General features: G+C 41.8%; 23 non-coding genes across 23 annotated transcripts; 19 read left to right on the forward strand and 4 right to left on the reverse strand.

Moving 5' to 3' along the window:
* The first annotated feature begins 559 nt into the window (after positions 1–559).
* On the forward strand, positions 560–631 carry trnah-gug (transfer RNA histidin (anticodon GUG)). The gene has a single exon. It is a non-coding gene; the product is annotated as a tRNA-His (tRNA).
* Positions 632–897: 266 nt separating this feature from the next.
* On the forward strand, positions 898–969 carry trnah-gug (transfer RNA histidin (anticodon GUG)). The gene has a single exon. It is a non-coding gene; the product is annotated as a tRNA-His (tRNA).
* Positions 970–1,774: 805 nt separating this feature from the next.
* On the forward strand, positions 1,775–1,846 carry trnah-gug (transfer RNA histidin (anticodon GUG)). The gene has a single exon. It is a non-coding gene; the product is annotated as a tRNA-His (tRNA).
* Positions 1,847–2,112: 266 nt separating this feature from the next.
* trnah-gug (transfer RNA histidin (anticodon GUG)) lies at positions 2,113–2,184 on the forward strand. Its single transcript has one exon. It is a non-coding gene; the product is annotated as a tRNA-His (tRNA).
* A 678-nt stretch (positions 2,185–2,862) lies between these two features.
* Positions 2,863–2,934, reverse strand: trnah-gug (transfer RNA histidin (anticodon GUG)). Its single transcript has one exon. It is a non-coding gene; the product is annotated as a tRNA-His (tRNA).
* Positions 2,935–4,166: 1,232 nt separating this feature from the next.
* trnah-gug (transfer RNA histidin (anticodon GUG)) lies at positions 4,167–4,238 on the reverse strand. The gene has a single exon. It is a non-coding gene; the product is annotated as a tRNA-His (tRNA).
* A 720-nt stretch (positions 4,239–4,958) lies between these two features.
* Positions 4,959–5,030, forward strand: trnah-gug (transfer RNA histidin (anticodon GUG)). Its single transcript has one exon. It is a non-coding gene; the product is annotated as a tRNA-His (tRNA).
* Positions 5,031–5,634: 604 nt separating this feature from the next.
* On the forward strand, positions 5,635–5,706 carry trnah-gug (transfer RNA histidin (anticodon GUG)). The gene has a single exon. It is a non-coding gene; the product is annotated as a tRNA-His (tRNA).
* Positions 5,707–6,173: 467 nt separating this feature from the next.
* Positions 6,174–6,245, forward strand: trnah-gug (transfer RNA histidin (anticodon GUG)). Its single transcript has one exon. It is a non-coding gene; the product is annotated as a tRNA-His (tRNA).
* A 266-nt stretch (positions 6,246–6,511) lies between these two features.
* On the forward strand, positions 6,512–6,583 carry trnah-gug (transfer RNA histidin (anticodon GUG)). The gene has a single exon. It is a non-coding gene; the product is annotated as a tRNA-His (tRNA).
* Positions 6,584–7,261: 678 nt separating this feature from the next.
* trnah-gug (transfer RNA histidin (anticodon GUG)) lies at positions 7,262–7,333 on the reverse strand. The gene has a single exon. It is a non-coding gene; the product is annotated as a tRNA-His (tRNA).
* A 266-nt stretch (positions 7,334–7,599) lies between these two features.
* Positions 7,600–7,671, reverse strand: trnah-gug (transfer RNA histidin (anticodon GUG)). Its single transcript has one exon. It is a non-coding gene; the product is annotated as a tRNA-His (tRNA).
* Positions 7,672–8,728: 1,057 nt separating this feature from the next.
* On the forward strand, positions 8,729–8,800 carry trnah-gug (transfer RNA histidin (anticodon GUG)). Its single transcript has one exon. It is a non-coding gene; the product is annotated as a tRNA-His (tRNA).
* Positions 8,801–9,267: 467 nt separating this feature from the next.
* On the forward strand, positions 9,268–9,339 carry trnah-gug (transfer RNA histidin (anticodon GUG)). The gene has a single exon. It is a non-coding gene; the product is annotated as a tRNA-His (tRNA).
* A 604-nt stretch (positions 9,340–9,943) lies between these two features.
* On the forward strand, positions 9,944–10,015 carry trnah-gug (transfer RNA histidin (anticodon GUG)). Its single transcript has one exon. It is a non-coding gene; the product is annotated as a tRNA-His (tRNA).
* Positions 10,016–10,279: 264 nt separating this feature from the next.
* Positions 10,280–10,351, forward strand: trnah-gug (transfer RNA histidin (anticodon GUG)). Its single transcript has one exon. It is a non-coding gene; the product is annotated as a tRNA-His (tRNA).
* A 1,273-nt stretch (positions 10,352–11,624) lies between these two features.
* trnah-gug (transfer RNA histidin (anticodon GUG)) lies at positions 11,625–11,696 on the forward strand. The gene has a single exon. It is a non-coding gene; the product is annotated as a tRNA-His (tRNA).
* Positions 11,697–12,163: 467 nt separating this feature from the next.
* Positions 12,164–12,235, forward strand: trnah-gug (transfer RNA histidin (anticodon GUG)). Its single transcript has one exon. It is a non-coding gene; the product is annotated as a tRNA-His (tRNA).
* A 266-nt stretch (positions 12,236–12,501) lies between these two features.
* trnah-gug (transfer RNA histidin (anticodon GUG)) lies at positions 12,502–12,573 on the forward strand. The gene has a single exon. It is a non-coding gene; the product is annotated as a tRNA-His (tRNA).
* Positions 12,574–12,969: 396 nt separating this feature from the next.
* Positions 12,970–13,041, forward strand: trnah-gug (transfer RNA histidin (anticodon GUG)). Its single transcript has one exon. It is a non-coding gene; the product is annotated as a tRNA-His (tRNA).
* A 1,143-nt stretch (positions 13,042–14,184) lies between these two features.
* trnah-gug (transfer RNA histidin (anticodon GUG)) lies at positions 14,185–14,256 on the forward strand. Its single transcript has one exon. It is a non-coding gene; the product is annotated as a tRNA-His (tRNA).
* A 942-nt stretch (positions 14,257–15,198) lies between these two features.
* On the forward strand, positions 15,199–15,270 carry trnah-gug (transfer RNA histidin (anticodon GUG)). The gene has a single exon. It is a non-coding gene; the product is annotated as a tRNA-His (tRNA).
* A 266-nt stretch (positions 15,271–15,536) lies between these two features.
* Positions 15,537–15,608, forward strand: trnah-gug (transfer RNA histidin (anticodon GUG)). The gene has a single exon. It is a non-coding gene; the product is annotated as a tRNA-His (tRNA).
* The last annotated feature ends 468 nt before the right edge of the window (positions 15,609–16,076 follow it).

Below are 16,076 nucleotides of genomic sequence, written 5' to 3' on the forward strand. Positions count from 1 at the left end.
TTCATCAACCCTGGTAGCTCGCCGTGATCGTATAGTGGTTAGTACTCTGCGTTGTGGCCGAAGCAACCCCGGTTCGAATCCGGGTCACGGCATTGAAACACAATGTCACGGCATTTGGGTCATCTTATATCTGCAAAAGGCTAAACAAGTTCTGTTTGGTTTGTAGACGGTTGTCGTTGCTCTGAGTTTACATTTGGACGGGGGAATTTCATTTGACAAGTTGTATTTGCTCTGTAGACGGTTGTCGTTGCTCTATGTTTACATTTGGACAGGCATATTTCATTTGAATACTTAAGTTACATAGGTTATTCTGTTTAAGTGCATATTTCCTCTATTATGGTGTTTAAGAACAAATTTGTAGCTGATCTGAGTTTTTTATGGGGAAAGTTTTCGATTTGATTTGTAATTTAGCCTAATTTCTTTGATTTGCTGAAGATTTCTATCTGCTTTCACATCTGGATTCTCCTTCTGGACTTAAAAGTGTTGCATCTTAAAGAACCCAAATGAGTTTCCAACACATGAAACTGATGGAAGTCCATTTTACCAGCCCTGGCAGTTCGCCGTGATCGTGTAGTGGTTAGTACTCTGCGTTGTGGCCGCAGCAACCCCGGTTCGAATCCGGGTCACGGCATTGAAACACAATGTCACGGCATACGGGTCAGGTTTTATCTGTAAAAGGCTAAACAAGTTGTGTTTGGTTTGTAGACGGTTGTCGTTGCTCTGTGTTTTTGATTTGATTTGTAATTTAGCCTAAATTCTTTGATTTGCTGTCGATTTCTATCTGCTTTCACATCTGGATTCTTCTTCCTGACATGAAAGTGTTGTATCTTAAAGAACCCAAACGAGGTACCAACAGATTAAACTGATGGAAGAGTACTACGTCAGCCCTGGTAGCTCGCCGTGATCGTATAGTGGTTAGTACTCTGCGTTGTGGCCGCAGCATCCCCGGTTCGAATCCGGGTCACGGCATTGAAACACAATGTCACGGCATATGGGTCAGCATTTATCTGCAAAAGGCTAAACAAGTTGTGTTTGGTTTGTAGATGCTTGTCGTTGCTCTGTGTTTTTGATTTGATTTGTAATTTAGCCTAATTTCTTTGATTTGCTGTAGATTTCTATCTGCTTTCACATCTGGATTCTTCTTCCTGACATGAAAGTGTTGTATCTTAAAGAACCCAAACGAGGTACCAACAGATTAAACTGATGGAAGAGTACTACGTCAGCCCTGGTAGCTCGCCGTGAGTGTATAGTGGTTAGTACTCTGCGTTGTGGCCGTAGCAACCCCGGTTCGAATCCGGGTCACGGCATTGAAACACAATGTCACGGCATATGGGTCAGCTTTTATCTGCAAAAGGCTAAACCAGTTGGGTTTGGTTTGTAGACGGTTGTCGTTGCTCTGAGTTTACATTTGGACGGGGGAATTTCATTTGACAAGTTGTGTTTGCTCTGTAGACGGTTGTCGTTGCTCTATGTTTACATTTGGACAGGCATATTTAATTTGAATACTTAAGTGACATAGGTTATTCTGTTTAAGTGCATATTTCCTCTATTATGGTGTTTAAGAACAAATTTGTAGCTGATCGTAGTTTTTTATGGGGTACGTTTTCGATTTGATTTGTAATTTAGCCTAATTTCTTTGATTTGCTGTAGATTTGAATCTGCTTTCACATCTGGATTCTCCTTCTGGACTTAAAAGTGTTGCATCTTAAAGAACCCAAATGAGTTTCCAACACATGAAACTGATGGCAGTCCATTTTTACGGCCCTGGCAGTTCGCCGTGATCGTATAGTGGTTAGTACTCTGCGTTGTGGCCGCAGCAACCCCGGTTCGAATCCGGGTCACGGCATTGAAACACAATGTCATGGCATATGGGTCAGCATTTATCTGCAAAAGGCTAAACAAGTTGTGTTTGGTTTGTAGACGCTTGTCGTTGCTCTGTGTCTTTGATTTGATTTGTAATTTAGCCTAATTTCTTTGATTTGCTGTAGATTTCTATCTGCTTTCACATCTGGATTCTTCTTCCTGACATGAAAGTGTTGTATCTTAAAGAACCCAAACGAGGTACCAACAGATGAAACTGATGGATGTGTACTTCGTCAGCCCTGGTAGCTCGCCGTGATCGTATAGTGGTTAGTACTCTGCGTTGTGGCCGCAGCAACCCCGGTTCGAATCCGGGTCACGGCATTGAAACACAATGTCACGGCATATGGGTCAGCTTTTATCTGCAAAAGGCTAAACAAGTTGTGTTTGGTTTGTAGACGCTTGTCGTTGCTCTGTGTTTACATTTGGACATGCATATTTCATTTGAATACTTAAGTGACATAGGTTATTCTGTTTAAGTGCATATTTCCTCTATTATGGTGTTTAAGAACAAATTTGTAGCTGATCTGAGTTTTTTATGGGGTAAGTTTTCGATTTGATTTGTAATTTAGCCTAATTTCTTTGATTTGCTGAAGATTTCTATCTGCTTTCACATCTGGATTCTCCTTCTGGACTTAAAAGTGTTGCATCTTAAAGAACCCAAATGAGTTTCAGAAATTAGGCTAAATTACAAATCAAATCGAAAACTTTCCCCATAAAAAACTCAGATCAGCTACAAATTTGTTCTTAAACACCATAATAGAGGAAATATGCACTTAAACAGAATAACCTATGTAACTTAAGTATTCAAATGAAATATGCCTGTCCAAATGTAAACATAGAGCAACGACAACCGTCTACAGAGCAAACACAACTTGTCAAATGAAATAACCCCGTCCAAATGTAAACTCAGAGCAACGACAACCGTCTACAAACCAAACACAACTTGTTTAGCCTTTTGCAGATAAAAGATGACCCATATGCCGTGACATTGTGTTTCAATGCCGTGACCCGGATTCGAACCGGGGTTGCTGCGGCCACAACGCAGAGTACTAACCACTATACAATCACGGCGAGCTACCAGGGTTGATGAAGTACTCTGCCATCAGTTTCATCTGTTGGTACCTCGTTTGGGTTCTTTAAGATACAACACTTTCATGTCAGGAAGAAGAATCCAGATGTGAAAGCAGATAGAAATCTACAGCAAATCAAAGAAATTAGGCTAAATTACAAATCAAATCAAAAACACAGAGCAACGACAACCGTCTACAAACCAAACACAACTTGTTTAGCCTTTTACAGATAAAACCTGACCCGTATGCCGTGACATTGTGTTTCAATTAGGGATGCAAACAATTAATCGATTATCGATTAATTGTCGATAAGAGATTACTCGATTAAAATAAATTACTTGCAATTAATCGCATTTTAACCCGTAATTCCCCAACCGTCCACGTGAGGGCGCACTTGACGCCAGACGTACTTGACGCACACGCGGGAACACAAGCAAAGCAGTGCCGTGTTCCAATACCCGTACTTCCATGAGTATACTTAAAGGAAGTATACTATCCGCACTGGCTACTACGTTAATTTTTCAGATGCGAGTGCTGTTCCAAATCGAGTACTCCGTGGTGCACTAACCGGAAATTACGATCACGACTGCCGCCGTGGCTCCTCCCCCGCAATAAACATCCCGCTTTGAACGGTGAACTATTTACGCCTAGCAGCTATAAAAAGCTATAAAAACTACAAAATGACTATTAATGCAGGCTATGTGGAAAATGCGCCGACTTTGGCTGAGCCTGGCTCCGCCTCTTCTGCTACGTAGCTAAGAAGGCTGCCGTTGAGTACGGGGAGTGTCCTTCGATCCACACTTCACGATTAGCCCGTTTTGAGTACGGCATCCGGGTCCTTGAAGTATACTTCTTTTCGCCGGATCTGAATTGGAGTACTGCGTACTCAAATTTTGGCTAGTAAGTACGGACAGTACGGGTATTGGAACACGGCAGGACAAGACAAACGAAAAGCGGGACACTGACACGATGAAGAGGGCAAAACGGAGTGCAGTATGGAGCCACTTTAAGTTGGTTAATGACGACAAAGACGCCAAATGCACAATATGTGGAAGTATTTTAAAGTACAACAACTAAACGACTTTGTTGAATTACCACCTAAATGTGTCACATTCAGAAGGAAATTCAGCTTCTCAGAAGAATTGCCGCTTATCAATTAATCGATCATCGATCGATAAGATGAAACAACTATCGATTAATGAATTACTCGATAATTTGCATCCCTAGTTTCAATGCCGTGACCCGGATTCGAACCGGGGTCGCTGCGGCCACAACACAGAGTACTAACCACTATACGATCACGGCGAACTGCCAGGGCCGTGAAAATGGACTTCCATCAGTTTCATGTGTTGGAAACTCATTTGGGTTCTTTAAGATGCAACACTTTTAAGCAACCCCGGTTCGAATCCGGGTCACGGCATTGAAACACAATGTCACGGCATATGGGTCAGCATTTATCTGCAAAAGGCTAAACAAGTTGTGTTTGGTTTGTAGACGCTTGTCGTTGCTCTGTGTTTTTGATTTGATTTGTAATTTAGCCTAATTTCTTTGATTTGCTGTAGATTTCTATCTGCTTTCACATCTGGATTCTTCTTCCTGACATGAAAGTGTTGTATCTTAAAGAACCCAAACGAGGGTACCAACAGATGAAACTGATGGAAGTGTACTTCGTCAGCCCTGGTAGCTCGCCGTGATCGTATAGTGGTTAGTACTCTGCGTTGTGGCCGCAGCAACCCCGGTTCGAATCTGGGTCACGGCATTGAAACACAATGTCACGGCATATGGGTCAGCTTTTATCTGCAAAAGGCTAAACAAGTTGTGTTTGGTTTGTAGACGGTTGTCGTTGCTCTGTGTTTTTGATTTGATTTTTAATTTAGCCTAATTTCTTTGATTTGCTGTAGATTTCTATCTGCTTTCACATCTTGATTCTCCTTCTGGACTTAAAAGTGTTGCATCTTAAAGAACCCAAATGAGTTTCCAACACATGAAACTGATGGAAGTCCATTTTCACGGCCCTGGCAGTTCGCCGTGATCGTATAGTGGTTAGTACTCTGCGTTGTGGCCGCAGCAACCCCGGTTCGAATCCGGGTCACGGCAGTGAAACACAATGTCACGGCATACGGGTCAGGTTTTATCTGTAAAAGGCTAAACAAGTTGTGTTTGGTTTGTAGACGGTTGTCGTTGCTCTGTGTTTTTGATTTGATTTGTAATTTAGCCTAAATTCTTTGATTTGCTGTCGATTTCTATCTGCTTTCACATCTGGATTCTTCTTCCTGACATGAAAGTGTTGTATCTTAAAGAACCCAAACGAGGTACCAAGAGATTAAACTGATGGAAGAGTACTACGTCAGCCCTGGTAGCTTGCCGTGATCGTATAGCGGTTAGTACTCTGCGTTGTGGCTGCAGCAACCCCGGTTCGAATCCGGGTCACGGCATTGAAACACAATGTCACGGCATATGGGTCAGCTTTTATCTGCAAAAGGCTAAACAAGTTGTGTTTGGTTTGTAGACGGTTGTCGTTGCTCTGTGTTTTTGATTTGATTTGTAATTTAGCCTAATTTCTTTGATTTGCTGTAGATTTCAATCTGCTTTCACATCTGGATTCTCCTTCTGTACTTAAAAGTGTTGCATCTTAAAGAACCCAAATGAGTTTCCAACACATGAAACTGATGGAAGTTCATTTTCACGGCCCTGGCAGTTCGCCGTGATCGTATAGTGGTTAGTACTCTGCGTTGTGGCCGCAGCAACCCCGGTTCGAATCCGGGTCACGGCATTGAAACACAATGTCACGGCATATGGGTCAGCTTTTATCTGCAAAAGGCTAAACCAGTTGGGTTTGGTTTGTAGACGGTTGTCGTTGCTCTGAGTTTACATTTGGACGGGGGAATTTCATTTGACAAGTTGTGTTTGCTCTGTAGACGGTTGTCGTTGCTCTATGTTTACATTTGGACAGGCATATTTAATTTGAATACTTAAGTGACATAGGTTATTCTGTTTAAGTGCATATTTCCTCTATTATGGTGTTTAAGAACAAATTTGTAGCTGATCGTAGTTTTTTATGGGGTACGTTTTCGATTTGATTTGTAATTTAGCCTAATTTCTTTGATTTGCTGTAGATTTGAATCTGCTTTCACATCTGGATTCTCCTTCTGGACTTAAAAGTGTTGCATCTTAAAGAACCCAAATGAGTTTCCAACACATGAAACTGATGGCAGTCCATTTTTACGGCCCTGGCAGTTCGCCGTGATCGTATAGTGGTTAGTACTCTGCGTTGTGGCCGCAGCAACCCCGGTTCGAATCCGGGTCACGGCATTGAAACACAATGTCATGGCATATGGGTCAGCATTTATCTGCAAAAGGCTAAACAAGTTGTGTTTGGTTTGTAGACGCTTGTCGTTGCTCTGTGTCTTTGATTTGATTTGTAATTTAGCCTAATTTCTTTGATTTGCTGTAGATTTCTATCTGCTTTCACATCTGGATTCTTCTTCCTGACATGAAAGTGTTGTATCTTAAAGAACCCAAACGAGGTACCAACAGATTAAACTGATGGATGTTTACTTCGTCAGCCCTGGTAGCTCGCCGTGATCGTATAGTGGTTAGTACTCTGCGTTGTGGCCGCAGCAACCCCGGTTCGAATCCGGGTCACGGCATTGAAACACAATGTCACGGCATATGGGTCAGCTTTTATCTGCAAAAGGCTAAACAAGTTGTGTTTGGTTTGTAGACGCTTGTCGTTGCTCTGTGTTTACATTTGGACATGCATATTTCATTTGAATACTTAAGTGACATAGGTTATTCTGTTTAAGTGCATATTTCCTCTATTATGGTGTTTAAGAACAAATTTGTAGCTGATCTGAGTTTTTTATGGGGTAAGTTTTCGATTTGATTTGTAATTTAGCCTAATTTCTTTGATTTGCTGAAGATTTCTATCTGCTTTCACATCTGGATTCTCCTTCTGGACTTAAAAGTGTTGCATCTTAAAGAACCCAAATGAGTTTCAGAAATTAGGCTAAATTACAAATCAAATCGAAAACTTTCCCCATAAAAAACTCAGATCAGCTACAAATTTGTTCTTAAACACCATAATAGAGGAAATATGCACTTAAACAGAATAACCTATGTAACTTAAGTATTCAAATGAAATATGCCTGTCCAAATGTAAACATAGAGCAACGACAACCGTCTACAGAGCAAACACAACTTGTCAAATGAAATTCCCCCGTCCAAATGTAAACTCAGAGCAACGACAACCGTCTACAAACCAAACACAACTTGTTTAGCCTTTTGCAGATAAAAGATGACCCATATGCCGTGACATTGTGTTTCAATGCCGTGACCCGGATTCGAACCGGGGTTGCTGCGGCCACAACGCAGAGTACTAACCACTATACGATCACGGCGAGCTACCAGGGTTGATAAAGTACTCTGCCATCAGTTTCATCTGTTGGTACCTCGTTTGGGTTCTTTAAGATACAACACTTTCATGTCAGGAAGAAGAATCCAGATGTGAAAGCAGATAGAAATCTACAGCAAATCAAAGAAATTAGGCTAAATTACAAATCAAATCAAAAACACAGAGCAACGACAACCGTCTACAAACCAAACACAACTTGTTTAGCCTTTTACAGATAAAACCTGACCCGTATGCCGTGACATTGTGTTTCAATGCCGTGACCCGGATTCGAACCGGGGTTGCTGCGGCCACAACGCAGAGTACTAACCACTATACGATCACGGCGAACTGCCAGGGCCGTGAAAATGGACTTCCATCAGTTTCATGTGTTGGAAACTCATTTGGGTTCTTTAAGATGCAACACTTTTAAGCAACCCCGGTTCGAATCCGGGTCACGGCATTGAAACACAATGTCACGGCATATGGGTCAGCATTTATCTGCAAAAGGCTAAACAAGTTGTGTTTGGTTTGTAGACGCTTGTCGTTGCTCTGTGTTTTTGATTTGATTTGTAATTTAGCCTAATTTCTTTGATTTGCTGTAGATTTCTATCTGCTTTCACATCTGGATTCTTCTTCCTGACATGAAAGTGTTGTATCTTAAAGAACCCAAACGAGGTACCAACAGATGAAACTGATGGATGTGTACTTCGTCAGCCCTGGTAGCTCGCCGTGATCGTATAGTGGTTAGTACTCTGCGTTGTGGCCGCAGCAACCCCGGTTCGAATCTGGGTCACGGCATTGAAACACAATGTCACGGCATATGGGTCAGCTATTATCTGCAAAAGGCTAAACAAGTTGTGTTTGGTTTGTAGACGGTTGTCGTTGCTCTGTGTTTTTGATTTGATTTTTAATTTAGCCTAATTTCTTTGATTTGCTGTAGATTTCTATCTGCTTTCACATCTTGATTCTCCTTCTGGACTTAAAAGTGTTGCATCTTAAAGAACCCAAATGAGTTTCCAACACATGAAACTGATGGAAGTCCATTTTCACGGCCCTGGCAGTTCGTCGTGATCGTATAGTGGTTAGTACTCTGCGTTGTGGCCGCAGCAACCCCGGTTCGAATCCGGGTCACGGTATTGAAACACAATGTCACGGCATACGGGTCAGGTTTTATCTGTAAAAGGCTAAACAAGTTGTGTTTGGTTTGTAGACGGTTGTCGTTGCTCTGTGTTTTTGATTTGATTTGTAATTTAGCCTAAATTCTTTGATTTGCTGTCGATTTCTATCTGCTTTCACATCTGGATTCTTCTTCCTGACATGAAAGTGTTGTATCTTAAAGAACCCAAACGAGGTACCAACAGATTAAACTGATGGAAGAGTACTACGTCAGCCCTGGTAGCTTGCCGTGATCGTATAGCGGTTAGTACTCTGCGTTGTGGCCGCAGCAACCCCGGTTCGAATCCGGGTCACGGCATTGAAACACAATGTCACGGCATATGGGTCAGCTTTTATCTGCAAAAGGCTAAACCAGTTGGGTTTGGTTTGTAGACGGTTGTCGTTGCTCTGAGTTTACATTTGGACGGGGGAATTTCATTTGACAAGTTGTGTTTGCTCTGTAGACGGTTGTCGTTGCTCTATGTTTACATTTGGACAGGCATATTTCATTTGAATACTTAAGTGACATAGGTTATTCTGTTTAAGTGCATATTTCCTCTATTATGGTGTTTAAGAACAAATTTGTAGCTGATCGTAGTTTTTTATGGGGTACGTTTTCGATTTGATTTGTAATTTAGCCTAATTTCTTTGATTTGCTGTAGATTTGAATCTGCTTTCACATCTGGATTCTCCTTCTGGACTTAAAAGTGTTGCATCTTAAAGAACCCAAATGAGTTTCCAACACATGAAACTGATGGCAGTCCATTTTTACGGCCCTGGCAGTTCGCCGTGATCGTATAGTGGTTAGTACTCTGCGTTGTGGCCGCAGCAACCCCGGTTCGAATCCGGGTCACGGCATTGAAACACAATGTCACGGCATATGGGTCAGCATTTATCTGCAAAAGGCTAAACAAGTTGTGTTTGGTTTGTAGACGCTTGTCGTTGCTCTGTGTTTTTGATTTGATTTGTAATTTAGCCTAATTTCTTTGATTTGCTGTAGATTTCTATCTGCTTTCACATCTGGATTCTTCTTCCTGACATGAAAGTGTTGTATCTTAAAGAACCCAAACGAGGTACCAACAGATGAAACTGATGGATGTGTACTTCGTCAGCCCTGGTAGGTCGCCGTGATCGTATAGTGGTTAGTACTCTGCGTTGTGGCCGCAGCAACCCCGGTTCGAATCTGGGTCACGGCATTGAAACACAATGTCACGGCATATGGGTCAGCTTTTATCTGCAAAAGGCTAAACAAGTTGTGTTTGGTTTGTAGACGGTTGTCGTTGCTCTGTGTTTTTGATTTGATTTGTAATTTAGCCTAATTTCTTTGATTTGCTGTAGATTTCTATCTGCTTTCACATCTTGATTCTCCTTCTGGACTTAAAAGTGTTGCATCTTAAAGAACCCAAATGAGTTTCCAACACATGAAACTGATGGAAGTCCATTTTCACGGCCCTGGCAGTTCGCCGTGATCGTATAGTGGTTAGTACTCTGCGTTGTGGCCGCAGCAACCCCGGTTCGAATCCGGGTCATGGCATTGAAACACAATGTCACGGCATACGGGTCAGGTTTTATCTGTAAAAGGCTAAACAAGTTGTGTTTGGTTTGTAGACGGTTGTCGTTGCTCTGTTTTTGATTTGATTTGTAATTTAGCCTAAATTCTTTGATTTGCTGTCGATTTCTATCTGCTTTCACATCTGGATTCTTCTTCCTGACATGAAAGTGTTGTATCTTAAAGAACCCAAACGAGGTACCAACAGATGAAACTGATGGATGTGTACTTCGTCAGCCCTGGTAGCTCGCCGTGATCGTATAGTGGTTAGTACTCTGCGTTGTGGCCGCAGCAACCCCGGTTCGAATCCGGGTCACGGCATTGAAACACAATGTCACGGCATATGGGTCAGCTTTTATCTGCAAAAGGCTAAACAAGTTGTGTTTGGTTTGTAGACGCTTGTCGTTGCTCTGTGTTTACATTTGGACATGCATATTTCATTTGAATACTTAAGTGACATAGGTTATTCTGTTTAAGTGCATATTTCCTCTATTATGGTGTTTAAGAACAAATTTGTAGCTGATCTGAGTTTTTTATGGGGTAAGTTTTCGATTTGATTTGTAATTTAGCCTAATTTCTTTGATTTGCTGAAGATTTCTATCTGCTTTCACATCTGGATTCTCCTTCTGGACTTAAAAGTGTTGCATCTTAAAGAACCCAAATGAGTTTCCAACACATGAAACTGATGGAAGTCCATTTTACCAGCCCTGGCAGTTCGCCGTGATCGTATAGTGGTTAGTACTCTGCGTTGTGGCCGCAGCAACTCCGGTTCGAATCCGGGTCACGGCATTGAAACACAATGTCACGGCATACGGGTCAGGTTTTATCTGTAAAAGGCTCAACAAGTTGTGTTTGGTTTGTAGACGGTTGTCGTTGCTCTGTGTTTTTGATTTGATTTGTAATTTAGCCTAATTTCTTTGATTTGCTGTAGATTTCTATCTGCTTTCACATCTGGATTCTTCTTCCTGACATGAAAGTGTTGTATCTTAAAGAACCCAAACGAGGTACCAACAGATTAAACTGATGGAAGAGTACTACGTCAGCCCTGGTAGCTCGCCGTGATCGTATAGTGGTTAGTACTCTGCGTTGTGGCCGCAGCAACCCCGGTTCGAATCTGGGTCACGGCATTGAAACACAATGTCACGGCATATGGGTCAGCTTTTATCTGCAAAAGGCTAAACCAGTTGGGTTTGGTTTGTAGACGGTTGTCGTTGCTCTGAGTTTACATTTGGACGGGGGAATTTCATTTGACAAGTTGTGTTTGCTCTGTAGACGGTTGTCGTTGCTCTATGTTTACATTTGGACAGGCATATTTAATTTGAATACTTAAGTGACATAGGTTATTCTGTTTAAGTGCATATTTCCTCTATTATGGTGTTTAAGAACAAATTTGTAGCTGATCGTAGTTTTTTATGGGGTACGTTTTCGATTTGATTTGTAATTTAGCCTAATTTCTTTGATTTGCTGTAGATTTGAATCTGCTTTCACATCTGGATTCTCCTTCTGGACTTAAAAGTGTTGCATCTTAAAGAACCCAAATGAGTTTCCAACACATGAAACTGATGGCAGTCCATTTTTACGGCCCTGGCAGTTCGCCGTGATCGTATAGTGGTTAGTACTCTGCGTTGTGGCCGCAGCAACCCCGGTTCGAATCCGGGTCACGGCATTGAAACACAATGTCACGGCATATGGGTCAGCTTTTATCTGCAAAAGGCTAAACCAGTTGGGTTTGGTTTGTAGACGGTTGTCGTTGCTCTGAGTTTACATTTGGACGGGGGAATTTCATTTGACAAGTTGTGTTTGCTCTGTAGACGGTTGTCGTTGCTCTATGTTTACATTTGGACAGGCATATTTCATTTGAATACTTAAGTGACATAGGTTATTCTGTTTAAGTGCATATTTCCTCTATTATGGTGTTTAAGAACAAATTTGTAGCTGATCGTAGTTTTTTATGGGGTACGTTTTCGATTTGATTTGTAATTTAGCCTAATTTCTTTGATTTGCTGTAGATTTGAATCTGCTTTCACATCTGGATTCTCCTTCTGGACTTAAAAGTGTTGCATCTTAAAGAACCCAAATGAGTTTCCAACACATGAAACTGATGGCAGTCCATTTTTACGGCCCTGGCAGTTCGCCGTGATCGTATAGTGGTTAGTACTCTGCGTTGTGGCCGCAGCAACCCCGGTTCGAATCCGGGTCACGGCATTGAAACACAATGTCACGGCATTTGGGTCAGCATTTATCTGCAAAAGGCTAAACAAGTTGTGTTTGGTTTGTAGACGCTTGTCGTTGCTCTGTGTTTTTGATTTGATTTGTAATTTAGCCTAATTTCTTTGATTTGCTGTAGATTTCTATCTGCTTTCACATCTGGATTCTTCTTCCTGACATGAAAGTGTTGTATCTTAAAGAACCCAAACGAGGTACCAACAGATGAAACTGATGGATGTGTACTTCGTCAGCCCTGGTAGCTCGCCGTGATCGTATAGTGGTTAGTACTCTGCGTTGTGGCCGCAGCAACCCCGGTTCGAATCCGGGTCACGGCATTGAAACACAATGTCACGGCATATGGGTCAGCTTTTATCTGCAAAAGGCTAAACAAGTTGTGTTTGGTTTGTAGACGCTTGTCGTTGCTCTGTGTTTACATTTGGACATGCATATTTCATTTGAATACGTAAGTGACATAGGTTATTCTGTTTAAGTGCATATTTCCTTTATTATGGTGTTTAAGAACAAATTTGTAGCTGATCTGAGTTTTTTATGGGGTAAGTTTTCGATTTGATTTGTAATTTAGCCTAATTTCTTTGATTTGCTGTAGATTTCTATCTGCTTTCACATCTGGATTCTCCTTCTGGACTTAAAAGTGTTGCATCTTAAATAACCCAAATGAGTTTCCAACACATGAAACTGATGGAAGACCATTTTCACAGCCCTGGCAGTTCGCCGTGATCGTATAGTGGTTAGTACTCTGCGTTGTGGCCGCAGCAACCCCGGTTCGAATCCGGGTCACGGCATTGAAACACAATGTCACGGCATATGGGTCAGCATTTATCTGCAAAAGGCTAAACAAGTTGTGTTTGGTTTGTAGACGCTTGTCGTTGCTCTGTGTTTTTGATTTGATTTGTAATTTAGCCTAATTTCTTTGATTTGCTGTAGATTTCTATCTGCTTTCACATCTGGATTCTTCTTCCTGACATGAAAGTGTTGTATCTTAAAGAACCCAAACGAGGTACCAACAGATGAAACTGATGGATGTGTACTTCGTCAGCCCTGGTAGCTCGCCGTGATCGTATAGTGGTTAGTACTCTGCGTTGTGGCCGCAGCAACCCCGGTTCGAATCTGGGTCACGGCATTGAAACACAATGTCACGGCATATGGGTCAGCTTTTATCTGCAAAAGGCTAAACAAGTTGTGTTTGGTTTGTAGACGGTTGTCGTTGCTCTGTGTTTTTGATTTGATTTTTAATTTAGCCTAATTTCTTTGATTTGCTGTAGATTTGAATCTGCTTTCACATCTGGATTCTCCTTCTGGACTTAAAAGTGTTGCATCTTAAAGAACCCAAATGAGTTTCCAACACATGAAACTGATGGCAGTCCATTTTTACGGCCCTGGCAGTTCGCCGTGATCGTATAGTGGTTAGTACTCTGCGTTGTGGCCGCAGCAACCCCGGTTCGAATCTGGGTCACGGCATTGAAACACAATGTCACGGCATATGGGTCAGCTTTTATCTGCAAAAGGCTAAACCAGTTGGGTTTGGTTTGTAGACGGTTGTCGTTGCTCTGAGTTTACATTTGGACGGGGGAATTTCATTTGACAAGTTGTGTTTGCTCTGTAGACGGTTGTCGTTGCTCTATGTTTACATTTGGACAGGCATATTTCATTTGAATACTTAAGTGACATAGGTTATTCTGTTTAAGTGCATATTTCCTCTATTATGGTGTTTAAGAACAAATTTGTAGCTGATCGTAGTTTTTTATGGGGTACGTTTTCGATTTGATTTGTAATTTAGCCTAATTTCTTTGATTTGCTGTAGATTTGAATCTGCTTTCACATCTGGATTCTCCTTCTGGACTTAAAAGTGTTGCATCTTAAAGAACCCAAATGAGTTTCCAACACATGAAACTGATGGAAGTCCATTTTCACGGCCCTGGCAGTTCGCCGTGATCGTATAGTGGTTAGTACTCTGCGTTGTGGCCGCAGCAACCCCGGTTCGAATCCGGGTCACGGCAGTGAAACACAATGTCACGGCATACGGGTCAGGTTTTATCTGTAAAAGGCTAAACAAGTTGTGTTTGGTTTGTAGACGGTTGTCGTTGCTCTGTGTTTTTGATTTGATTTGTAATTTAGCCTAAATTCTTTGATTTGCTGTCGATTTCTATCTGCTTTCACATCTGGATTCTTCTTCCTGACATGAAAGTGTTGTATCTTAAAGAACCCAAACGAGGTACCAAGAGATTAAACTGATGGAAGAGTACTACGTCAGCCCTGGTAGCTTGCCGTGATCGTATAGCGGTTAGTACTCTGCGTTGTGGCTGCAGCAACCCCGGTTCGAATCCGGGTCACGGCATTGAAACACAATGTCACGGCATATGGGTCAGCTTTTATCTGCAAAAGGCTAAACAAGTTGTGTTTGGTTTGTAGACGGTTGTCGTTGCTCTGTGTTTTTGATTTGATTTGTAATTTAGCCTAATTTCTTTGATTTGCTGTAGATTTCAATCTGCTTTCACATCTGGATTCTCCTTCTGTACTTAAAAGTGTTGCATCTTAAAGAACCCAAATGAGTTTCCAACACATGAAACTGATGGAAGTTCATTTTCACGGCCCTGGCAGTTCGCCGTGATCGTATAGTGGTTAGTACTCTGCGTTGTGGCCGCAGCAACTCCGGTTCGAATCCGGGTCACGGCATTGAAACACAATGTCACGGCATACGGGTCAGGTTTTATCTGTAAAAGGCTAAACAAGTTGTGTTTGGTTTGTAGACGGTTGTCGTTGCTCTGTGTTTTTGATTTGATTTGTAATTTAGCCTAAATTCTTTGATTTGCTGTCGATTTCTATCTGCTTTCACCTCTGGATTCTTCTTCCTGACATGAAAGTGTTGTATCTTAAAGAACCCAAACGAGGTACCAAAAGATTAAACTGATGGAAGAGTACTAAGTCAGCCCTGGTAGCTCGCCGTGATCGTATAGTGGTTAGTACTCTGCGTTGTGGCCGCAGCAACCCCGGTTCGAATCCGGGTCACGGCATTGAAACACAATGTCACGGTATATGGGTCAGCTTTTATCTGCAAAAGGCTAAACAAGTTGTGTTTGGTTTGTAGACGGTTGTCGTTGCTCTGTGTTTTTGATTTGATTTGTAATTTAGCCTAATTTCTTTGATTTGCTGTAGATTTCTATCTGCTTTCACATCTTGATTCTCCTTCTGGACTTAAAAGTGTTGCATCTTAAAGAACCCAAATGAGTTTCCAACACATGAAACTGATGGAAGTTCATTTTCACGGCCCTGGCAGTTCGCCGTGATCGTATAGTGGTTAGTACTCTGCGTTGTGGCCGCAGCAACCCTGGTTCGAATCCGGGTCACGGCATTGAAACACAATGTCACGGCATACGGGTCAGGTTTTATCTGTAAAAGGCTAAACAAGTTGTGTTTGGTTTGTAGACGGTTGTCGTTGCTCTGTGTTTTTGATTTGATTTGTAATTTAGCCTAATTTCTTTGATTTGCTGTAGATTTCTATCTGCTTTCACATCTGGATTCTTCTTCCTGACATGAAAGTGTTGTATCTTAAAGAACCCAAACGAGGTACCAACAGATGAAACTGATGGCAGAGTACTTCATCAACCCTGGTAGCTCGCCGTGATCGTATAGTGGTTAGTACTCTGCGTTGTGGCTGAAGCAACCCCGGTTCGAATCCGGGTCGTGGCATTGAAACACAATGTCACGGCATTTGGGTCATCTTATATCTGCAAAAGGCTAAACAAGTTCTGTTTGGTTTGTAGACGGTTGTCGTTGCTCTGAGTTTACATTTGGACGGGGGAATTTCATTTGACAAGTT

This window comes from Gadus chalcogrammus, chromosome 20 (assembly GCF_026213295.1).
Source record: "Gadus chalcogrammus isolate NIFS_2021 chromosome 20, NIFS_Gcha_1.0, whole genome shotgun sequence".
Lineage (NCBI taxonomy): Eukaryota > Metazoa > Chordata > Actinopteri > Gadiformes > Gadidae > Gadus > Gadus chalcogrammus.